The sequence below is a fragment of the Erithacus rubecula genome (genome assembly GCF_903797595.1).
Source record: "Erithacus rubecula genome assembly, chromosome: 25".
Classification (NCBI taxonomy): domain Eukaryota; kingdom Metazoa; phylum Chordata; class Aves; order Passeriformes; family Muscicapidae; genus Erithacus; species Erithacus rubecula.
Window position 1 is genome coordinate 120,991 of NC_136677.1, and position 22,731 is coordinate 143,721.

The 22,731-nt window shown below is 50.9% G+C and overlaps 1 protein-coding gene and 1 long non-coding RNA gene across 2 annotated transcripts in view; one reads left to right on the forward strand and one right to left on the reverse strand.

Annotated features, from left to right (window-relative positions):
- Positions 1–22,731, reverse strand: part of BCL9L (BCL9 like) — a 48,312-nt gene that overhangs the window by 17,484 nt on the left and 8,097 nt on the right. The gene's annotated exons all lie outside the window — the stretch shown is intronic.
- On the forward strand, positions 13,851–17,495 carry LOC306812293. The gene is made up of 3 exons (XR_013776839.1): positions 13,851–14,367; positions 15,340–15,408; positions 17,180–17,495. It is a non-coding gene; the product is annotated as an uncharacterized lncRNA (long non-coding RNA).

The window sequence follows — 22,731 nt, forward strand, 5'->3', positions numbered from 1 at the left end:
GTTTGCACCTGATACATCTGAAGAGCCACAGCTTTAAGTCTAAAGCTGGGACCTGAGCAGATGAGAAATTTTGAAACAAAATAAAAAAACCTGCTTTTAGTAAGCCTCCTTCAGTACAGTCTGACCAGCAGCAGAGGGAGAGAAGGAGTAAGCTCCGGGCTGGAGAGACTGGGCTGACATATTTGCAATCTGAGAATTGCTAGCTGATAGCTGAAGAAACCTGAAACCCTGCTACATTCCCAGAAGACTTTCTGGTGAATCATGCTCCCGTTCTCTCCAAAGGACAATAACACGGATTCTCAACAGTGCTGCAAAGAATGAGGAGCCCACGCCTGCCGCCAGCCTTGCAGCTTCCACACCTGGGAGCTGGCTGGCATTGCTGCTGTGTGTGCTGCCCCTCTTGGAAGAAGGTGCAGAAGAAGGCAGGACAACAGAGCCACAATGATTCAAAAGGGAAGGCGCTTCACCACACTTCCCTCCCATCCGGTGCTTGTGAAACCCAGATGAATGCCAAGCTGTGCATACACAGTGGACACCGGAGCCCAGCCTCCTGAGCTGTGCTGTGTGCTCCACAGCTCACCAAAACCCAACATACAAGACACCCAACACACAAAACGGGTAGTGCCACAGTGATGCAACACACAGAAAGGCATCAAATCCTTCTCTCCCAGCCTGTCTAGGTTACCATTCCAAACACCCTCTAAGCACATAACCTATGCTGATAACCACCTAATTACTCACTACAAGATGCAATCTTGGACAACCGAATCCAAATCCATGAACACCACCACAAACTCATGCTGAACACCTTGGCTTTGGAAATGAGACGTCCTAAGGAAGCTGAAGAGCTTCTTGAAGAAAGATGTTAGGCAGAGAACAGCAGGAGAGACTCCCTCCTGAGGTACCGTGCACTCCAATCTGGATGAGATGTCCAGTACATGACCCAGCCATCAGTCCCACATCACCGTCCTCCCACGGTTAACAGCAAAAGCGGTTGAACACCTTTAAAAAAATACCACACTATGTCAATAAAATCAGTGTATTTTATGGAGGGAAAAATTACAACAAACTTTCCAGAAGTGAGATTTCTGAGGTGTGAGACCCTTGGACCATTTCTGATTTCAGAAAAGACCAGAATCAGAACCGTGAGCTTACTCATGCAAAAATCGTTACTTCAAAGCAATCCTTTTCATACGACCATTCAACAGGTTTGGTGTCTCTTCCAGTGAGAAACAAACCCCTCAAAACCAGCAGCAAAACAGCATTTCTGCCAGTCAGCCAGCTCCAGCCAAGAGTCAGGGATGGGTATGAACACCCAGATGAGCCTGAAAGCACCCTGAGTCCAACAAGAACAGCTGCGAGACAATCAGCTACACAGCAACCAGTGACTACAGGATCATCTCCCTGGCCCCTGCCTGAGAGTATTCAGTTCATCACCAGTGACAACAGCTTTCACCCAGGCTACTGCTGCTAAAGGCATTCTCGTTTAAGCTTTGCTTTGACCAGATAGACTCAGAGACACTGAAAGACAGGGAATTCCACTGAGCAATTCTGCTGACAAGGGTCATCTGTTTTCAATGTATCATGAAATTATCTTGCCCTTATATCATCAGAGTGATAAACTGAAGAAGCCCCTTTTCACTTCTATTTACTTCTTGGATCCTTCTCATAGCTTTTTTAATGGCAGAGAAGGTGGTGCCCTTGGCAAGTGTATGGGGGGGGTTCTAAAAGACCTGCAGAGAGAACCTAGTGCTCTTTTGAATTCTAGCAGTTCTCCAAGTCGTTTTGGCAGGCCCTGCTAATCTCCTGTCATTTGGAGCTGTCTTGAGAATGATGGATTTCTGTGGGGCTACTTGGCCACAAGTCTCAAAGTTTTTAGTGGAACAAAACCTCAGATTCATGTTCCCATCCACCTAGGGGCACACATTCCATGCAACATGGGTAGAAACTGAGGCTCAGAGACAGCAAGATGAATCAGGAATGACATTTGCTTTCTGACCAGCACCCTACAACATCTATCCTGTCACAGCTTCAGTCCAATCAGGGTTAGAAGACCTCTTCTAGCCCTTACATGTCCCCCTAGTTCAACAGTTTCTCCCACTCCTGTCCTCCTTACTGCAGCACCAGCCAGAGCCTGCTTTCCTGTCCTGTGCTGAGGGAGTTTCCAGATCTAAAACCAAATTTGCAGATCCTTCTAGCTTCCCAGTCCATCTGGTGTGCTCCCTACATAAACCCTGCATGTGCCAGGCATTACTGTCACATGTGGCTCCCTTGGGATGATAACAAGGAACTGCTTCATACAATGGCTAGTGCAACTTGCTGGCGGACCTGCAGGAAGCTTCAGGTGCCCCACACAAAGGACAGTGCAGCCACCTGTATGCTGCAGCTTGGCAAACTGCAGTCAAGTAACAGCATCTAGTATGTCAGGAAGCAAAGCCAGAAATCTCTTCCAAAGGTACTGCTGCTGCTCAGGGAGCTTCAGTTTCCTCTGAGGCAGGATCTCATCCTACAGTGTATGAAATCTGGCCAGGAACATGGGCTGCTGTGACAGTTGGACACCCCCATGCAGCCTTTGGCTGTGCTGAGATGCACAAAGACAAGCTCATCTGTACGTGAACTGAGCTGTTTCCCTGAGAAAACCCTTCTGGCAGGTAACACCACAGGCTGCAATGCAAGGCCGCAACACAGATCTCCCTGGACACTTGCTACATGGGATGAAGAGGCCTCCTCAGACAATTTCCACTGTTTGTGCACTGGGATTACTGGGACTGGGCAAGTAATGCTAAAACGTCTAGCTAGTGAGATGTGCCTCACACCACCTTGCTATAACAGCTCACTTGAGCAGCAGGGCTCACAGCTGAGACCTTAAAACCCCACCTTTCCCACAAGAACCACAAGGGAGACAAGTCTTGCCTTGGGTCACACATGTCAGATAAACAGCTGACGTAGCTGAGCCTATGAGGATTGCATCTAGGATTCAATAACCAATTTAGGATCCTTTGGCAATAACAAAAGAAGTCTGCAATGCCAGCAGTGTTCAGGATTGAACTCAGCAATGCTGGAACTTCAAGAGGAGCTTCCAAGCTTTAACGCAACAGTTTCTGCTCTTCTTTTTATAAGAAAGTCTCTTTGCAGGGCTTTGTGGCAGACCAGCCATTGTCAGCAGGGCCATCACACTGGCTGCCTTCCCCGCCCTGTCTCCAAGGCGGAGACACGAGGGCTCCTGAGCACTGCAGGGTCGCTGCCTCCATGCCAGCTGTCCAGGAGCAGCAGACTCTGGGGTGCCCAGCTCTGGCCCGAGTGGAGCCTGTAGGATGAAGCCACTAGGTGTCACCGTCCCCCAGGGCAGCGGAGCGCGGCCGGGCCGAGCGAGCGCACACAGCGCGGGGTGCTGGGCTGTGCCCCCGGCGGCCTCACACCAGGGCCGCCTCCTGCAGCCGGCAGAAGCTTCTGCTCGGGAGCAGAACCACGCACCGCACCCCTGCAGCACATGCTGACTACACTCGGATTAAAGCAGCATGGAGATGCCTGTTGCACACTGCAAGAGAGGGCTGGACATCCCACACCACCTTGCAGAAAATCTCCCTGAAACACCAGCTCTCCCTACGAGCGAGCTCAGATCACTTTCCAGCCTGAAGACCGGCACAGTCTTTGCACACAGGGTCCCAGCAGGAAACCCTTGTGGCAGGGACTCCCCTTCCACCTCTCAGTGCCGGGTACCCCAGCTGGACCCTGCTGTACGACCAACACGTTTGTTTGACTTTGCCGGGGAAGAGTCAGATTCTTCCTGTTCCCAATCCTGTCACTCAATGCAACACACAAAGGACACACACACCTGCACAAAAGGAACAGGCTGGAACATTTGCAGGCCTGCAAACTGCCTGGATTGCAGCACCATGTTTGTGCAACTGGGCACACACATATATGTACCCCAGCACACCTGGGGAGAGGGAGCTGACAGAGAAATGCAACAAAGAGGGGGAAGTAGGGTGGCTGCCCCAACACCTTGCCCCCACAGTACCCTCTGCCAGCCTGGATTGTAGAAGAGATGCACTGAGCTGCTGAGCACTCCTCCAATATTATAAATACCAGCCTCAGCAGCAGCAAATGCTGGGCTCTATAATTAAACCACAGCTGAGGTCACTTCCTTTTCCCAGCAGCTCCCTCCAGCCCCCACCCAGTTGCCTTGTATTTGCATGCCATCATTAGTAAGGCACATCAGGGTGTAAGGTCATAGGGGAAGCAGCTATGCAACTACTTTGCAGGAAATTCCACCCTGGGACACCTTTCACCTTCCTCAGTGCAGAGAGGATCAGAGGATCAGCATAGATCCTGCAGCTGAGTGGTGGCAGCTGCCTGCAAGCAGTACTACAGTGTTGGGCTGGAAAGGGAGGGAGGGAGGGAGGGAGCGACCTCGAGGAGAGGGAAGCCACTGCTCCCCACCTGACTTTACCATCAGAGTCTGGGCTAGCACCGATCTGGAGAGAGGTTTCCCTGTACACACCAAGACAGCAGCTGCTCTACCTCCTCACCATGCTTCACCTTTACCCCCAGAAGCCTCTCCCATACGTAAAGCTGAAACTCCCCACCTTCTGCCACTTGACAGGTGCAAAAAGCAGCACAGCCTACCCCACAGACCCAGCCCTGAGTCCCAGGGGCTACTCTGCCCTTATGCACTCACACAAACCACAGAGCTCCTCCAGAGACACAGTGATCTAACCCGGGCCAGGCCTCCAACCACCCAAAAGGAAACAGGCAAAAAGAGCTAGGAATTGCCCCATCTCACTGATTGCAGCCCTCTGGGGAGCCAATGAGCCCTCTGCAGCAGCATGGACAGCCACAGATGAAAAGAAAGGCCCAGTGGCAGCCTGCCCTGGGGCTCCCCCAACAGAGCCCCTTTTCCCCACCAGGAGAAACAGATCTTGTTAACTTATGACTGGCCAAGTAGGCAAGGGCTTCTGACATTCCTCCAGCTCTGAAGTTTGCAGGAGGCTTTGGGGTTTGCGATGGTCCTTGTGGCCAGAGGCCAAATGCCCAGACTCAGCTAGACGAAGCTCTGAAGCAGCATTGATTGTTTGCACAAGGTACAGTAGCTGAGATCATCAAGTGCTCACAACTCACCCTTGGCCCTCCACAGTTAACTCTACTTCTGCCCTTATTTAAGAAACAGTACATACTAAGAAAAGTTATTGCAAAAACAAAGACCAGGGTACAAAGGAGGGGAGAAGAGTGCAAAGGCTACTGAGTGGGAGGAAACGAGAGCTTTCAGAAGAAGGACGGCCTGTTAGGTAACAATATGAACAAGTTAGTGCCAGGGTTTGCAGAAGAACTAGTCGGTGACTTTCACAAGGTATCTATTAGGTTTCAAAGTCCTTAGCTGTTTGGATTACTGAGCCAATTCTCAGTCTCTGAGCTAGCATGAGATGAGATCGGGGTTAACATCTCTGAAGACAGACATCCAGAAAGTTTCCTGTACAGTTTGCTAGTGAAATGCCTCTTCCTCTGCCTCGTCCCACGGGTTCTGGAGAGGAAGTTTTTGACAGAGCAGGGGTGCTGAGGCAGCCCTATAACCCCTGGAATCAGCTGATCAGGAAACACACATAGCAGAAAGCTGTGGGGAAGCACAACTGCTATGGAAAGAGGGACAGTGCAGAGCCGGCGAGCAGAGTGGGACACGATTGTCCAGCTCCTTTGGCCAGCGCCAGGGTACTTGTTGTCCTCTTCGGCACACGGATATTGTGCTCTGGCTCCCAGCCCGAGCCCGCAGCAAGGCACGCCTGTGCCCTCCACAGCTCTGTCTCCACAACAACAGGAACCAGAACCACAGCAGACCCTGAGCTGCTCATTGGCCTGAGATCACGTTACAGGACAGGAAGGAAGAAGGCACTTTGATCAGTCTGGAATTGCTTTAAACAGGTTCCACACCGACATCTCAGCCACTGGAATTAACCCCCCAACACCCTAAATGTCCCATTCCTAAAAACACGTCCTGCTCTGGCATGCACATAGGGGCCCAAACAACCCAGCCAGAGATGGCTCCTCCCAAGGAAAGGTCATGGCAGAAGGCAGCCTAGAAGAAGGCAGAGAGCCCTTCCACACCTTGTCAGAGGAAATCAAGGCTCAACGGGGCCCTACCTCTCCGGTGTACGTCTTTAGCACAGGCATGTGCTAGCTGCCCTCAAAACAGCAGCAAGAGGCGATTTTAAAGGCAGCTGGCAGACACAGGCTGGTGCTCCCTTCTTCGCACTCCAGTGCAGTGGGAGCCTCTCCACCCATCTATGGGATCTCCTGCCCCATGTATGCCAATCCTGCAGCCTGCTCCTGGCACGCAGAGGGTTAACGATGCCCAGGGAACTGCAGGAAGCCTCTTCCTTGCCCTCTTGGGAACAATGGGGCCATTGTGGGAGGCTGGGCAAGTGTGGGCAGATCCTAGGACTGGCAGTTACCCAACTGGGCACGTTGTTCCTGCCAGGTCTCTCTCTCTGCCTGCTCAGGTAGGAGAAGAGCAAGTGGCTGCCAGCCCTTCCTGCGGGCCCTGGAAGAACTCTGGCCAGCTCAGCCACAGGAACACCATGTCAGCGTGCCCGGTGGCCCTGCCAAGCAACCTTGCTCCTACCGATATGTCTGGGTACAAAACAGTCCGACACAAAGCTGCCAGATGAAACCACCATGCAGCAGACCAGACTGTGAGCTGGCTGAGTGCTGCCAGCACTGCCAGCTTCACACCTGGGTATCCAGCAGGATCAGCTGTGCTTTGGGGATATGCGGGGGGTGCTGCAGGAGCTGAAACCATTTTTTCTCACCATAAAGTCACGTTTCAATTGTGGGTGCAAGTGCTGACTCGGGACCAAGAGCTTCTGGGACAACTGAGAACTCCTCCATGCAATGCACAGGCGAGCAGTAAGAACACAACTGTGCGTGGGGGGACTACGGTTACTGCTCTCCAAGCCTCCGCATCTCAAAGCGGAACAAATAAGCAAGGAAGCAAGCAGCTCCAACATACTCCCACTCTTTACAGATTTGCATCCCTCATGCCCAGCACATCAATGTACAGAAGACTCGTGGATGCTCTAGATTCACACCCTCAAAGCACAGAGTTGATCTCCAAGGCAAGACCAGCACTCTATGTCACACTCCCAGACTTTACAGCTGAGCTTTATGCCTCTTTGGGCACGGAATCAGGGTATGCAACAAACCAGCTCAGTGAGGCACACACTGAGCATCTGCGCGAAGCCAAGCACTTGACTCTGGACAAACATCCTGACTTAGGGCTGCTGCATGCCACCTCTAACATTGCAAATGCCTCTGGCTGGTTCACAGGAGATGCAGAGCAAAGACTAGTGGAAAACAGCCCTGGGACCTCCATGCTAGGCACAAGCTGGCAAGCAGAGAGCAGCTCCAAATATCTGGATTAGCTGAAGTCCCAGCAAAGGAAAGGTGCAGCCCAGGTGCATGCCATGTGTGCCACTGTGCACAACCACCACAGCTCAAACCCTAAGGGATCAAATGCCTATGATCAGTTGTGAGGGAGGAATGTCCTTTTCCACTTGATGCTGCAGCTGCTTCCGCCATCTCATAACTAGACTCAATCTTCCAATTTTTAGGAGCACAAATACAGACCATCATTCTCTGACTTGGCAGTACCAACTCTGCCAGTAGCATCCACCTCTGTTTCTTTTTTATGCAGTCTCAGGGCCCTGCACTAGCTCCAGGAGTGCCACTACTTCTTAATTTTGCCAGAGATGGACTGAAAAGCAGCTTGAGCAGACCCACACATCTCCCCAGATTTACACCCCAGTTCATGTTTTCAGAGCCAGTGTCTTCTTCTCTGCAACTCTCAGATAACTACTCTGTCAGTTCTTCACATGTCCCACCTTAGGGCATGGCTTTCTTCCTTCCCCCCAGAACACTTTCTCCCTTGTCTGATACTCAGCTCTGTGAAAGCCCAGTTCAAGATATGCCAAACAAGTTAAATACAACACTACCTCAGACCCCAAAAGGGAGACTAGATGCTCTCAAAGAAAGGACTGCAAATAGACCTGTCACTGCAAACCTGCCATGTGCCTCACTTGGCAGTCAGCTCTGCTCAACAAAGCAGCATAACCCCCAGATGGGTTTTGCTCTTCCCTAAATGCTCAAGCACAAGAGTCCAAGATGAGGGCAGGTAAAAACATCTGATGGATCTGACAGGGCAGGGTTTAATCTGTATCTCTTTAGAACATGGCATATCAGAAAGAAAACACAGTATCTTCACAGCTTCCAGCAAGGAAAAGGAAGAATCTGGGTAACCTTTTGTTAAAAGAGAAAAGAAGGAAAAAAAAAAAAAAAAAAAAGAAAAAAAATTAGAAGAAGAAAAAATCAGGGCAAGAGGGACAAAACAATCTTTGTCCTCAATTTGGTGGTCACGCAAGCACAGGGCAGCCGCAACACCCGCTGCCCCAGCTTGGTCAGCAAATAATAACCACAACCAGGCTGTTTTCACCGAGGCTTATAGAAACCAGGTCTAGGGAAAGCTGCATCCCCTGAGAAAGAGGTAGAGCATAGACGGGATTTCTAGACTACAGTGATAATCAGCTCACAGAAACCAGATAGGACAGCACACCCCCAGAAGTCATCACTCGGCTCTACCATGTTTGCTCCAGATGCTGTCCCTTTAAACATGACTCCAGAGACCACACAAGGGTTAAACCTGCCTATAAATATCTGTTCTCAGCAGGGCTGCTGCTCTGAACCCTCCAGCCATCTGTTCTAACTTTCCCCCATCTAAGACTCTAACATCTGAAACATGCTCACAATTCTTAGGAGTGTTCCCAAAAATAGACCAGTGCCATGGCTTAGCTTCGTTGCCAGTGTCTGTGAGCAGAGGAGCATGTACACGGGCACAAGCCCAGAGCCATGCAAATATGAACACGTCTGCCTCTGTGACAGCCAGCAGGCCTGCTCCAGCACGGCTCTGTTTGCATCCGTGCTGGCGTGGGTGTGCCTGCCTAACTGCAAATTCATGTCAATCCACAGGAGCATGTTCATGCTGGTGGGAACCTGTATCTGTGCACGTGTGCATGTCTGTATGAGCGCGTGGGCGTGAGAGAAGGTGGCAGCCTCTCTGCTGGGGGATGTGATGGCAGTCCTGCCTCTTCCTTGGCGGGACACAGCCAGGCACCTCTCCTCCTGCAGCCCAGCCCTCCTTGGCCTCAGCACAAGGAGTCCTGCTGTATCCAGGCCCTGGCACTCTAATCTAGACAGGGAGCTTACCCTACAGCACAGCAGGGAACAGAGGACACCAGTTCTCTTGTTCAGTGCTTGGCTCAGCAAATTCAGCAGTCCCACCTCTGGGCACCAGAATCTCACTGCAAAAGCAAGTGAAGTCTAATATGTGTGAGGCCCAGGGCACACCACCCTACTCACATCCAGCTGCAGCTTGCAGGATTTTCTCAAACAGAGAGAGCCCAGGCAAAACCTTGCCCACTTTGCAACAGAGTGGGCTCCAAGTCTGTCACAGCTTTTTCCAAACATCACAGACACGAGTGGGTTCACCCTTCTGACTGCCAAGCCCATTAACTTCATTCCACACGGGCAAATCCAGGAGGCAACAATCATCTTCATGGTCAAAAGCAAAATGGGAAATAAGCTGCCAGCTCCCAAATCTGGATATACCATCCAGGAGTAGGCAGACCATTCTCCTGAGCATCCTCAAGACAGTGCTGCCCACCTGCTCTGTGCCAAACAAAGCTCAGACTCAAACTCCCGTTATTCACTGGAGACCATCACAAAGAAGCTCAGCCCTGGCTGCTGGCCCTGCTGACACCACATCATAAGATGATGTGCATGCACAGCCCCAGGGAGGGGACATGCACTGCCCATCCTCCACATAACGACAACAGCCCGAGGATGAGATAGCGGCTATATTTTCATCTCTAACTACTTCCACAAGAATGACCTTCCCTTCAGACTAAGTAAAACTACAGACAAAGCTCCAAACACAAAGTGTCTAGCTATGCAGGATGGGGCTTTTTCAGTGTTCCACTTGTACCAGTCCCTAAGCCCCACGGCAATGCGATGGCGAACACCTGCCACACCACAGCACACGTGTTGCTCGGCCTCCTTGGCCAGCACATGCACACACACAGAGCCCACTGGCAGCTGACACTGTGGGGACTCCCTCAAGCCTGTCCCATTAGATGTGGGCCAGTGGAAGGGATCGAGTCCATTGAAGTGTCATTTGCCTTTTTCCGGAGTGCATTCAAAAGAGCACCTGACAAGTAGGAAGGTCAGAAGGCAGAAAGTAGATACCACCACAGTTTTGCTCAGGGTTTGCCAAGCTGCCCATTGCATTTCACCTCTCTGATGTAATGGAGATAGCCAGCTACCTCCAAGAACTATAAGCGAGACTTTCAGTGAAGCCTAAAATGCAGGTACTCCTTCAACTCAGGTGACAACAGAAATGGAAAAGAGCTTGAAATTCCAGCTCTTCACTTCAGGCTTTGGCAGGGAGATGACCTAGGAAACAGCCTCAGCAGACTGAGTCAACACAGCTGTACTTTGAGAGGAAAAAAACCCCATTGATTCAGGTATTGATTTGCTGTAGGAGTTAATGTTTGTTTAGAAGTTTGCCCATGGGTCAGACCTTGTTACAAGCATCTTTACTGGTGATGAGGTTAGAAACGGACTGTGCCAAACTCCAGTCACCTGCCTTGGAAGAAGAATACAGGTAAGCCTGGAAGTTAAGTGGTCCCTCAGGGATGCATCCCTCCTCCACTCCCTCAACTATGTGGTTGGGTGGAGGAACACCACAAACAGCTGTAAGGCAGCACTACCATTTTGTGGAGTCCAGTTAGGGTGTAAACAGGGAGGGCTGAAGGCCAGACAGTTCATCAGAAATTTCAAATCATGAGAAGGAAAAGATTTAAACAGCAGACACATTTCAGGATTATTTTCCCCTATCTGTCAGAAAGAGCAATGGGATTTCAAGATTCCCACAAGTTTGCAATCCAATCAGGCAAGGTCTGAAAAATGATACCAACTATGACAAAACTGAACTGACAAGTCTTGTTTTCTTCTCTCTGACAAAACCAAAAGCACACAGGTTAAGTACCAGGATCAAGTAGACATCCGCTAACAGAGATAATTACTAAAAGCACTGCACACAAAAAGTTCCTCTACTGGTCCCCAGTGTGCTCCATGTTTGGTGGAAAACAATGGTATCCACTTCGGTAGCTGGCCACAAGCCTCAGCAAACTGCAGGCCACTATATTATTTTCCAAACTGTTCCTCCTCTCTTCTTTCTTGGATGGTCACTGAGTGAATGACCACAATCAGTTTAAGGAAAAAGCGTGGCTCTGTCAGACACAGTGATTCCACCAGAGAGACACTCAGGTATTGCTACAGAGCTCTCCTCTTCCCACACCTCGTCAAGCCCATGGGCATAAGCTCTTAAGAGACGGGCATGGAAAGAGGAGTGATGACAGACTGAGGACTAGGCACTAGACAGGAGATACATCCCCAGCATCCTCCTGACCTCAAAGCTCCCCTTACCACTTAGCAAGTGTTCAGCATCCATTACCCTCTACTAATTTCCAGTCCCAGAAATCTCTGCTAACACCAGGTCCTCACATCTTCTGAGTTGCTGCCATAATTCCAGTATGAACTACAGATGTCTGCCCACTGCAGCACTTCCACAGCGACTTCCAGCTTCACCGTACAGCAGACCATCAGAACGGCCACCAGCCATCAGAGAAGAGATGGGGGCACAATTACATGTGCAGACACATATGTCTTGGGGAATAACAGAGCTATCATTCCCCTCATGTTGGCATTCCCCATGTGACATGTGGCAAAGAAGCTCAGCCTTACCAGCAACTTGTGTGTACATTTCTCCACTGTGTTCTTAACCCTCTTTGTCCATCTTTCAGCTCCTTTCATTTCAACAGAGCAAAATATTGTGAAGGATTTATTTAGCCTTTTAACATTTCTTAGCCCATCACATCCTTGCTAATATAAAAAACAGTAAATCAGTTTTTCCCCTTCCCCACTTTTGCTGCCCTGCAAGCACGTCCCGTGATTTAAGTTGTGATATATGACAGAGAAAGTGGCAAACTAGTTCAGACCAATGTGAGTACCCTCAGCTACTCCGTGGCTCACAGCAGGCAGCCAGCTGCTCACTCTCATGCAGCCACCTTGCTGAAGTATACAGAAGCAAGTCAGACTGGAGAATTTGCTGCACTGGATGCATTTGAAATAACAAAAATTATTATAGAAATTAAGAAAAGCTGTCTCTTAAGCCAACTGGACAATTTGCATCTGAAAACTTCTCGGTGGAGGAGCCTCCTTTATTTACAGCTAAGTTTTACTTCTGTGGTGTGCCACAGGCTCCAGCACCCAGTGATCCACTGCAAGCTGGGACACACATTGAGATCCCATGACTTGTCCCAATCTGTCACACAGCTCAGGCTGGAACTTAAGACTTGCCACAAGGAAGGAGGGAAGGAGCAGACTGAGTATCAGATTGCACCTGCTTCAGCCCCTGCAGCATCTCTTCTGCACCCTGAGAATGGGTCACAAGGCTGCCCACAGATGGGGCTACAGAATTTGGATGCCTAGGAATTAAAGATGTTGATGGCCAAACCACGGGCCACAGCAAGAAAGCCACCCCTTGTGCTCCTGTTCTCAGGATACAAGACACATTGTGAGCAACCCAACAGCACGAGGTGCTTGAAACCTGGCCAGCTGCCCCTGCAGACTGCCACCAGAGCCGTCCAACACCCCGACAAAAGAACGTCTCGCCCCTCCACAAGATGTTGGCTATTCACACAGGAGTTGGCTCCCATAATCCCAGTGGAAGAGACAACTTCAGGGCATATTTCAACCAGACCATCCCTACAGAAGCCAGGAAAATACTCAGGAATCTCACACGGCTTCCTGCCCCGTGAAAGCCAGCTTATGGCCAGCACAGCTTCTGGGGGTCGCTGTCCAAAGGAGACCTAACTCTCAGTTCCCATCCTCCTAGGCCTGGCCTGCATGGCCTTGGGCAAGGCACTTCACCCCTCTACATAACTGCTTGTACAACAGCAGATGCTGCCATCAGCTTGCAAAGGCCTGAATACAGCAGAGAGCTCCCTCTCCTCCCAGGCAGCATCACTGTGAGCAGAAGCTAGAAGGCAAAGCCAGGCTGCTCTCCTGCAACTTCTCTCCCTAGACTGATTCTGAAAATAAAAACCAGCTTCCACTTGTCCCAGCCCCAAGAGAGAAGCAGGCAGAAAGAGGTTTGTTGTAAATACATGAAACTATCGCTAAGTGAAGTAGAAAAAAATCCAGGGGGAAGGGGGGTGGAACAAGGGAGGGGACAAAATTGCATTTTTACTTCTGGTGGCCAGCCAGCTGACTGACTCAGCCAGTTTGGTCGCTTGCCATGTAGATTTAAAAACAAAACCAAGCCTCAGAGAGAGAAGGGGGTTCAGATGAATGTGCTTTTTTCTTGTATGTCGAGTAAATCCTAGACCAGCCCTGGACATGTTTAGGAAAATGGCTTCCCTGCCTCACTGTGCCCAGGGGTGCAGCACAGAGCAAGGCACAGTACAGGTCTGCCAGTGCCAGTGCAGTGTGAGACACCTTCTATGGCACTTTGCTCCTGGCAAACCACTGGGTCTGAGAAAGAAGTGCAGTGAAAACCTAAGGCTCGAGGGCTGCCCTCAGAGCTCATGTCCTTCAGGCATCTCAAGGGCTGGGACTGCAGCCTGGGTACCCGTGCAGGTGGGCAGGTGCCTGATGGGTGGCATTAAGGTGACCTGCTCCATTCAATGTGTCCTACAGCTGCTGGGAATAGAGCTGCCTGCTGCTGCAGCTGCTCTTGGGCTATGAGCTCCGGCTGCATTCTGTGGCACCTCCACAACTCAGCCTGCTCCTTTCCAGAGGAATGTACACAGGAGGTGGGAGGAGCATGGAAGAGGTTATTTTGAAATACCAGCTCCCATTTTATTTACCTGGATCCCACAGTGCCCATGACATGGTAGCCACTTGTAAGAGTGTTCTGTTCCCAAAGTACTGTACAAACAAAAACACGTGTTCCCCACACCCTTTGCAGCAACTCAACACACTGGCATGTTCAGTGCAACAGCAGACAGTCAGTGCTCACTGCTCCATGCCAACTCGGCACTTCCACACAACTAGATGGTCATGAAATCCTATGTGAATAAGCAGTTCTTGGGACTTTCCAGCTGCAGCAGTCATTACAAACACTCGCTGGTGAAGGAAGCCTCATGAGCCTCCCACGCAGTGATCTCCCATAGAAACTGGACAGCCTCCCTGGCAATTAATCCGCCACTCACCGCAGGGTGTGCAGACAGAATAGGTTACCTAAGGAGCTGACGACAGGTAAGTACAAACCCTGCTCTTATTCCCATTCCAAGACAGCAGAACTGAGGCAAAGAAAAACCAAGGCTCAGTCCATAGCTGCCCCAGCCATCAGCAAGGCTAAGAAGAAAACCTTTGCTCTTTGGTTCCCAGTCTCCAGCATGGACAACAAGACAATAATGAAATGTGGTCCATTAGCAGAGGCTCACTGACCCCGTGGGGGCTGTGCACCCTGCAGGTGGGGGAAGCAGGTGCAGGATTTCCCCAGGGATTGCTGCTGCCTGCACTGGCTCATGCAGCAAGCAGGCAGACACTCAGCAGCCAAGCTGGATGGGACCCACCACTGCAGAATGAGGGGCACTGTTCAGGAATCAGTGGCTGGAGCTCTCCCCAGCCTTCAGCCATCCCCAGAAAGGCATGCCTCACCTTACAGGGGTGTTTTGGGCTTGAGCAGGAGAAGCACAGTGTGGGGGTAGGGACAGGGTAGGGGAAGGACAGAGAGAGAGGTTTGCAGTGAGCTAAAAGGGGAGATTTAATAACTGTTGGAAAAAATGGCTGCTTTATTGCAGGCAGCTTGTAAACCCTGGAGCCTGAAGGTCTGGGAGTAATTTCTCCCTCCCACGTGCTGGGCTCAGTTTGTACTGGGGGTCAGAGGCCAGTGCTTTTCCAAAGCATTCTGGGACAGACGCCAACTGGAGCAGGCTGCTCAACACCACTCCTGCAGCAGGGCCCGGGCTTTCAGCAGCAGTCTGGAGCTACTATTAACCCTTTGTGGGGTGATACTTCCCTTCCCCCTCTCCTGGCTCTATCCCTTCAGCGCAGAGATGACAGCTGCTGCACTGGGGCCACTCCGCACGGGTCCGGGCTAAGGGAGGCCACTAGCCTCCCAAAAGGGCCAGCTGGTGCTGTGGTGTTGCCCAGGGCCTGTGATCAGCTCCCTGTATGCTGGCTCAGGCTGCTCCTGACCCACTAGCAACAGAATCCGGCTTGCAGGTCCAATCCAGGAGTTGGAGTCTGTGCAGAGGAAAACAAGAGCCCAGGAACGACAGCCAAGCACTTCAGGTAAAGTCTTGCACCAGCCTTGGCACAGAGGGAATGGTAACTCATGGGAATGCAACCAGCATCACCAGAGAAGGGACAAGAGCCAGGTACCGCTCTCCTTGAGCCCAGCACCAGTCCCTGCAGTCCATACACCTGCACCTGCCATGCCACTGCTCATGGAAAGCTTTTGGGCACAAAGACACAACCAGAGGCACTAACCAAGGCACCCACAGGACCGAGTGCTCCCGTGGCCAGAGTCCTGCTGGACTCTCGGCATTCCTTCCCTGCTCTAAGGAAGGATGTCCTCCCCAGCAATCTCCTGGGCCCTGGTGCTCCCTGTGCCTCCAATTATGAGTGCTTTCCTCTCAGGATAATATCATGCCCAGCTGCCCTCCCCAGCACTCCCTCACTGATCTCCTGGGGGAGGCAACAATTGGCCTCCACATGGCATTTCTGCTTCTCCTCAGCATTGGGTAAACACCAGAATCCACCCATCCTTGCCTCCAGCTGCTGCTGACACCCCTGCTCTCCTGTGGGGGCTTTAAAGGCTGCCTGCCAGAGCCCTCTAACCTCCTTAGCTGTCTCCTCCTAGGCTCTGGGACAGGTCTAGATGGCTTTGCTGTGTCACCCCTGAGTTGCAGCAGCTCTGGATCACCTCGGCAGGCAAGAGCATGGCTTCCTGGAGCATTTCAGCTTCCCCTCTCAGGGATGTGTTTCTGAGTGTTTCTAGCCTGCAACCCAGCCCCTCTGCCCCCATCCCACTGAGTATTTGACAGCACAAAAAGAAGAAGCTCAGTTCTGTTTCTCAGTGGCATCTCTCATCTCCCTGTCAAACACACGCCTCATCCTTCCCTTGCTCCATCTCCTTTGTGCTCAGCACCACACCAACGAGGAGAAGGGGCCGGCAGGTACTGCCCCGGCAGACAGCACAGCCAAGCACTCCACTTGGCTCTGGTGCTGGATCTGCTCCTGGCTCTGTCCTTCTGTGCAGCAGCATCGGGCCCAGCTGCCACACATCAGCACCCAGCAGTGTGCTGACAGGGGCACCTCAGCCCTGCCTGCCATGCAGCCCCTGGCCTCACTGCTCACTGTCAGGCACTCTGTCCCACTCCCATCTCTACGCCACATCCATCACAGGCATTCAAATGATTTTGCAGACTCCTTCAGCAGCATTTATGTGGCGTCCACACAGCTCTCCCACTACCACTTCTTCTGACACCAGGTGCAATCATGGTCCACAGTCTTACTAACCAAACGGGGGGCCAGAACCTACTGCCAACTGTGTGCCAAGCAATACTTCTCCACACAACAGCAAGCCTGCTCCAAGCTGCCAGGGAACCTGGAGGCACTGGCTGTGTCTCTGCATTCCTCCACTGCAATGATGGTCACATGAAGATGATAATCCCTTCTCCCTCCAAACACATAGTTATGCCTTTTTGTCTAAATCAGTTCAAATTGTGCTCACATCTTTCTGATCCAGGTACAGAACGGCAAATTTCCCTACTCGCTTTGTTTATCTCATCTTTCCAAGCTCCTGTTTTCATGTCCCACCTGCAATCCCTCCAGCTCCTTCTTCCAAAACTGCCTTTACAGTCTGCAGAATCCTCTTTCATCCTCTACCATCCCTTCTGACTAATCCACATACCTCAGCCCTCCTTCTGGGCATGCCCTGAGATCACAGACAGGCATTGCCTTCATGCTCCCAGCTACTGCTTCACTGGTTTCGAGAGAAAGGAGTTTGCTATGCTTCTCATGCCCACTTCATTAAATCCTTCTGCTCCATTCCTCCCAGCTCCTCTGCTCTTCAGAGAAGTCCCCAGGCTAGAAGCATACAAGATGCAGCCAGAGCATCTTGGCAACTGTGACTTAGGAGATTGCGTGGGCTTGGGGTAAAGATCTCTCAGGTTATTGCCACACCTTCTGGTGCCAAACGCTAATACCCGCAGACAGGAACCTGCAGTAGCAGCACCGAGAGACTGAACCCACAAAAATGCCACTTTGCCAGGTGCTTCCTACTGACAAGATGGCAGAAGACTATCAAGCCAAGAGGTTACTCTCAGGAGAAAGAAACCCATAGCCCTTTGGCCCCACTACTTGGCCAGAGCAGAAAGAAATACAAGCTCCTGTGTCCTGAAAGGGGCTGCGTGAATACCTGCAACTTTGCCTTCCATTGCTGCATGTGACATACTCAAGCCAGACACTGGCCCAAAGCATCCAGCTCTGGCACCAGGGCTGCAGTTCACAGCTGACCTAGCCACATCTGCCCCAGTCAAACAGCTCCAAGCTTTTTGCCCCAGACTCCATGCCTGCCTCAGGCCTCAGGCGCTGGCTGGAGCCCTGCCTAAGAGAGGGCTGCCCGTTTGAATCGTAAGCCAGAACCTGGTAAGCATCACCTTTAATAAGCCCTTCTCTTCCATCAGGCACCCTGATTTTTTTCAGTTATGGTCTCGTGAAGCAGAAGGCTCCTTGGAGCCAAGCCAGCAGCGGGGAAACCACCATTTCAAGGTCCTGCAGAGGTGTCTGTAAGAGCAGAAGGGAGCTCTGGTCGGATGTGCGGGGGGTGATGCAAAGAGCAGGCTGTTTGCTGGGAAGCTGCTGCTGCTTGCCAGGAGGCAGTGGGGGAGGAGGCAGCAGATGTCCGCAGACAGCATTTGCCGAGAGCCTGCAGCGCTCCAGCCCAGTGAGGGGAGGAAGGCAGCGGCTGGTGCCACTGCTGCTGCGCTGGAATGGAATAGGACAAACACGACAGGGTCCACCGAGAAAGCTTATGTTGCTTTTCCCTCCGATAATCACTGCTTCACCAATGGGAAGTGGGAGTACTGGCACCTTAGTTGGGGTTAGAGAAAGACTTCAGGATGACCGCTGAGAGACCTCAAACGCAGGAGGAAAAATCCCTGTCATGAAAACTGCAGGACCCTTCTTGTCCTGGAAGCAGTGGCAGCTGCAAACCCCAGCACAGCTATTGTGCTTGGGCCAAGTCTGTCTACGGGGCCCTGGGCGAAGGCAGGGTGCCACAGCCCATGAGCCGCCTTTACTCCTGGCATATGCAACAGCTGGGCACTCACGGCGATAGCCCAGACAGGAGCCTAAGGGTGGATGCACAGCAGGAAGAGGAAGAGAGATCAGTTCTGGCCGCAGCCTCCCCTTGAGCACTGGAGCCAAAAGGGGACACCCCTTTGCCCCCCTCCCCTTTGCAAATGGAGGACACTGAACAAGGCCACCAGCGCCGTGGCAGTCAGCCAGTGAGCCCAATCCCGGCCATGCTGCTTTTGTTGCAAGCATGAGCTGTCGGTGAAGCTCCAAGTCAGCCCACGTGGTTCTCATTTCCTGCCTCTGGCCAGGGGAGGTTGGCTTTCTCCCCATACCACAGCAGTGGGGCTGACCAGAGGAGCTCTACAACCAGAAGCTGCCTTGCAACTACCCCTCTCGCAGGGGTTCTGTCTTGAACCTGAGATGTGGCCACCAAGAAGCACTGGGTCTGACAAGTCATACAATGATGGGAAGCAGCATCTTAGAGAATTGATCCCTTGGCACTGGGACTCCCGTGGGCAGTGGCAGCTCCCAGACCAACCACCCTGCTATCAGAGAGGATCCTGACCATCACCACTGACTACAAGACTCTCACTCAGTCGCTGCCCAGACTGTTCAAAGGGACCTGAAGACCCCCCAAAAAATTAGCATTTGCCTGTTTCAGACTGAGAGTAACTGACTTCACCCAGAGGAATATTTTTGGCTCATTAAGCTATATCAACCACAGGCTCATTCAGATCAAATCAAGCAGTTCCTGGGTTCTTCCTACAGCACACTAACATGCAGTCTGGCACTTGGGTCCACTTGAAATAAAATTTTAAAAATATTTAAAAAAATTAAAAAAAAAAAAAATTAACTGTATGCAAATCAGATAAGGCATTAGAGTGGTCTGGTGGCCAAGGGCAGTGCACAGATTCCTCATTGTTTCAATGCTACAATCCCAACTCCCCCACACCCCTCCTCCTTTCCAAGCCCAGGGTCAGCCATCAGCCATGGCTCACCAGAGCAGGGAGGACCCTAGAGACACATACCTGGTGTGCAAAGACAACCTGCATGGAACATGTCCTGGAGCCAGGTCCCAGCTCTGCCTCACCCCCTCCCTGACCATCAGCACGTCCTGTCTGGCAGAAGCACTGCTGGGCTGTCACCCCAAGCCGAGCCACTTGCACACAGCCTGAGTCCAGCAATATCTGCACCCAGTGGGGAAGCATGGAAGGGGCAAGAGAAGTAGAACCCTGACTTCCCGGACTCTTTGCAACTAGGATTCTCCTATCAGTTTCCAAGAAAGAAACTGATGCAAGTCTTTGCATACTCCGAGTAGCTTTTCCAAAAACACGGCAAACAGCCACCACAGCCCCAGCCATTGGACCACCCACAGACAGAAACAGCAAAGAGCAGCCACCCAACGTACTCAGGACCAGGTCTTGGAGGGAGAACAATGCCAAAGCACGGCATTACTCTTGGATATGCCTACCTCTTCTTTTTCCCCTTCCAACTAACTAACCACCAGCCACAGCTACCCTCTTCTGCAGTCTTGTTTCAACCAGAGGCTGGGCAAAGCAATTAACTTCTCCATCTGGCTGCAGTGAGATGAATACAAATGTCATCACCCAGACAGGAATCAGCAGCCCTGAGCAATGTCAACATCGTCCCTTCCCAGTGAAAGAGCTCAGAAAATGGCACTGCCAGCACTGGCCTCAGAAACAGAAATCCCAAGGTGGCCAGCTTGCTTCACTGGTGTTAAACCCACTGTGGACCTTCACGGGCATCTCCTAGGCTGCTACTGGGAATTCTGTAGAAAGGACTTACCAATGGCGCCTATTATTGCAACAGCATCAGAAAAATGCCTGGGGCCCTTAAACTACGGTGGAAAAAAAGGAAGACTAAACCCTACTAATATAAAGAATACATTTTAATCAGACTAGGATTTTGTGAAATCACTTTTGATTAAAAAGCATAATAAACTAAACGATAAACATTTGCCACTCAGTAGCTGAGTCTCCAAATATTCTGAAATCACAAGGGGTGAGAAGCAATTGCTTGCAGGTAAGGTCCTGACCACAGAAGGAGGCGGAAAAATCATTCTTCTCATTAAAATAACACATCAGGGCTAAAATTATATCAAAATACTTGGAAATGGCTGGACACTTCTTTGCAGAAGCTCTGCTTTAGGCAAAGTAACTCTTATCAACAAGACATTTAAAATTTTAACTCATGAAACTGACATTTAAAGAGCCAAAACAGGTTTGGGTTTTGGAAAGGCTTTTATTTGCTTTGATTTCTTTTTCTTTCTTTTTATTTTTTTCTTTTAAGAGAATGAGGAGCAAAAACTCACATTGAATTCTCCAATGGAGATGAGCAGTCTAGGCAGATCATTACTGAACCTCTGACCTGTGGCAATGCTTTGGAAGGAGAGGTGCCACAGATGAAGCACAGCCATGCCCCTGCACTTATCTGTACTTCCTTTGGTTTGTACTGTTCTAACGGCAAAGAGGACAAGCAGGGCTTGGTCTTTTCCTTCCTAGTGTCAAGTTTACATGAAACAGGATTCCCCACTGAAAATCAGGAAACCAATTAAAGAGTCCAAAGCCATCCACTTCAGCCATTCTAAACCATATATATGCAGATGGCATCACACAAACAAGTAACAACATAGTATTTAACTATTGTTTCAATAGTCTCCCCAGCAACTTCCCACACATTTTGAATTCTGAGAACGAGCTGGGATAGAGAAGCCCATCACTGTGAGAAGCCAACAGGAGGGCCACTCTCATAATTCCCAGCAGCAGAGTGAAGGTGCTTGGCCTCTGCTGTCAAATGTAATCTCATCTTCTGCACATCAGTCCCAAGAAAGGAAAGGGAATATATCACTTATTTCTCAGGTGGAGGAGGGGACACAGCCATGAGGAGGTGCTTTCTCTCCTGCCCAAAACAGCAGAAAACAGGGGATGGGTAAAGCACTGAAAAAAGGGAGAGTAGGGCACAATTCTGGTGCCCACATCCCACTCTTAGGGCTACCAGGCCTGCACAGGCTGCCAAATCAAATAGCTATCCAGAGACACACTCCTGACAAGTGTAACAGGCAATGCCCTCAAAGCAGGATCAGTGTGAGGCTCCTTCCAACCAGAGCCATCACTGCCCATGTCTGATGCTCATCCACAACGACTGGCAGCAGCTGATGCCTATGGATCACACAGAAATCTCCATCCCTCCCACTGGAGATTTCACAATTCCTGAGGCTGCTGCATTTTTACAGCTCCAAGCAAAACCCTCATCCCAGTGTGCATAGATGCGTTTTTGCCATTGCAAAGGGATCTGGGACACTGGGAGGACATGCAAGGAGGATGACAAGGACCAGCCTGTACCCTTAGTGCCTCTCCAGTCAGAAGGACTTGTTGGGAGATCCATGATATCACTGGTGGATGGCCTGAAGGAAATCAGACAAATGCAAGGGTAGGCTTGCAGCACCTCACCAAAGGGGAGATTATCCAAAACAGAGGGATCCTTGCTCCCTTCTCAGCGCCACTTTACAAAGGAAAGGCTGGTAAGTCACCATTTATTTTGGGTCCCAGCTTCTCCTTCTGTAATATGGTTTTTCATCCAAATAGGGAAACTACACAAGACTATCCCTCTTGAGTCAAACATTATGCTGGCAGCACCTGCATTCTTTTCCCTATGCCCACAACACCCAGCCTGGGCACCCTGCTATCCCCTGGTAAGACAACCACCAGCACAGCACCTGATGGCAATCCTTCCCCCAAGCCTTGGGCACCGACACGCAGCGTGTCCACGTGGCCTGCGACCACAATGGAAATAAAACCATCGCCATTCAGAAAAAGCATAATTAGCAAAGATTAAACAGCCAGTGGCTATGCTGGCAGCTGGAGGAGAGACACAGACCACCACCACCCTGCAGTGAAGGAGTCATTGCTTCCTGTGCATGGTGCATCTGCCAAGTGCCTTGCAGGTCTCGCCCCCACTGTGCCCACTACAGGAAGATGCAGTGAGTCCACTCAATCCTGATCACTAGAAAGTGGATATACTACCATCTACAAAATCCTTCCTGTCTTCTTTTCCAAACTCATCTCACTCTCTCTTAACTGGGACCCCCTCATAAAAGTAAGAAGAGACAGGCCTTTCCTGGCATTTCCTTTTTCTGAAAAGGCTGTAAAATTTTCCAAGCATAGCTAAAGCCAGAGCAAAGTTTGTCAGGAGCTCAGCTCGTTAGGCAGCTGCTCAAGGAGCCCCGCGGGAGGCGCAGGCTGCGTAATTCAAAACATCTTGGGCCCTGGAAAATAGAAACCAGGCTGTGAG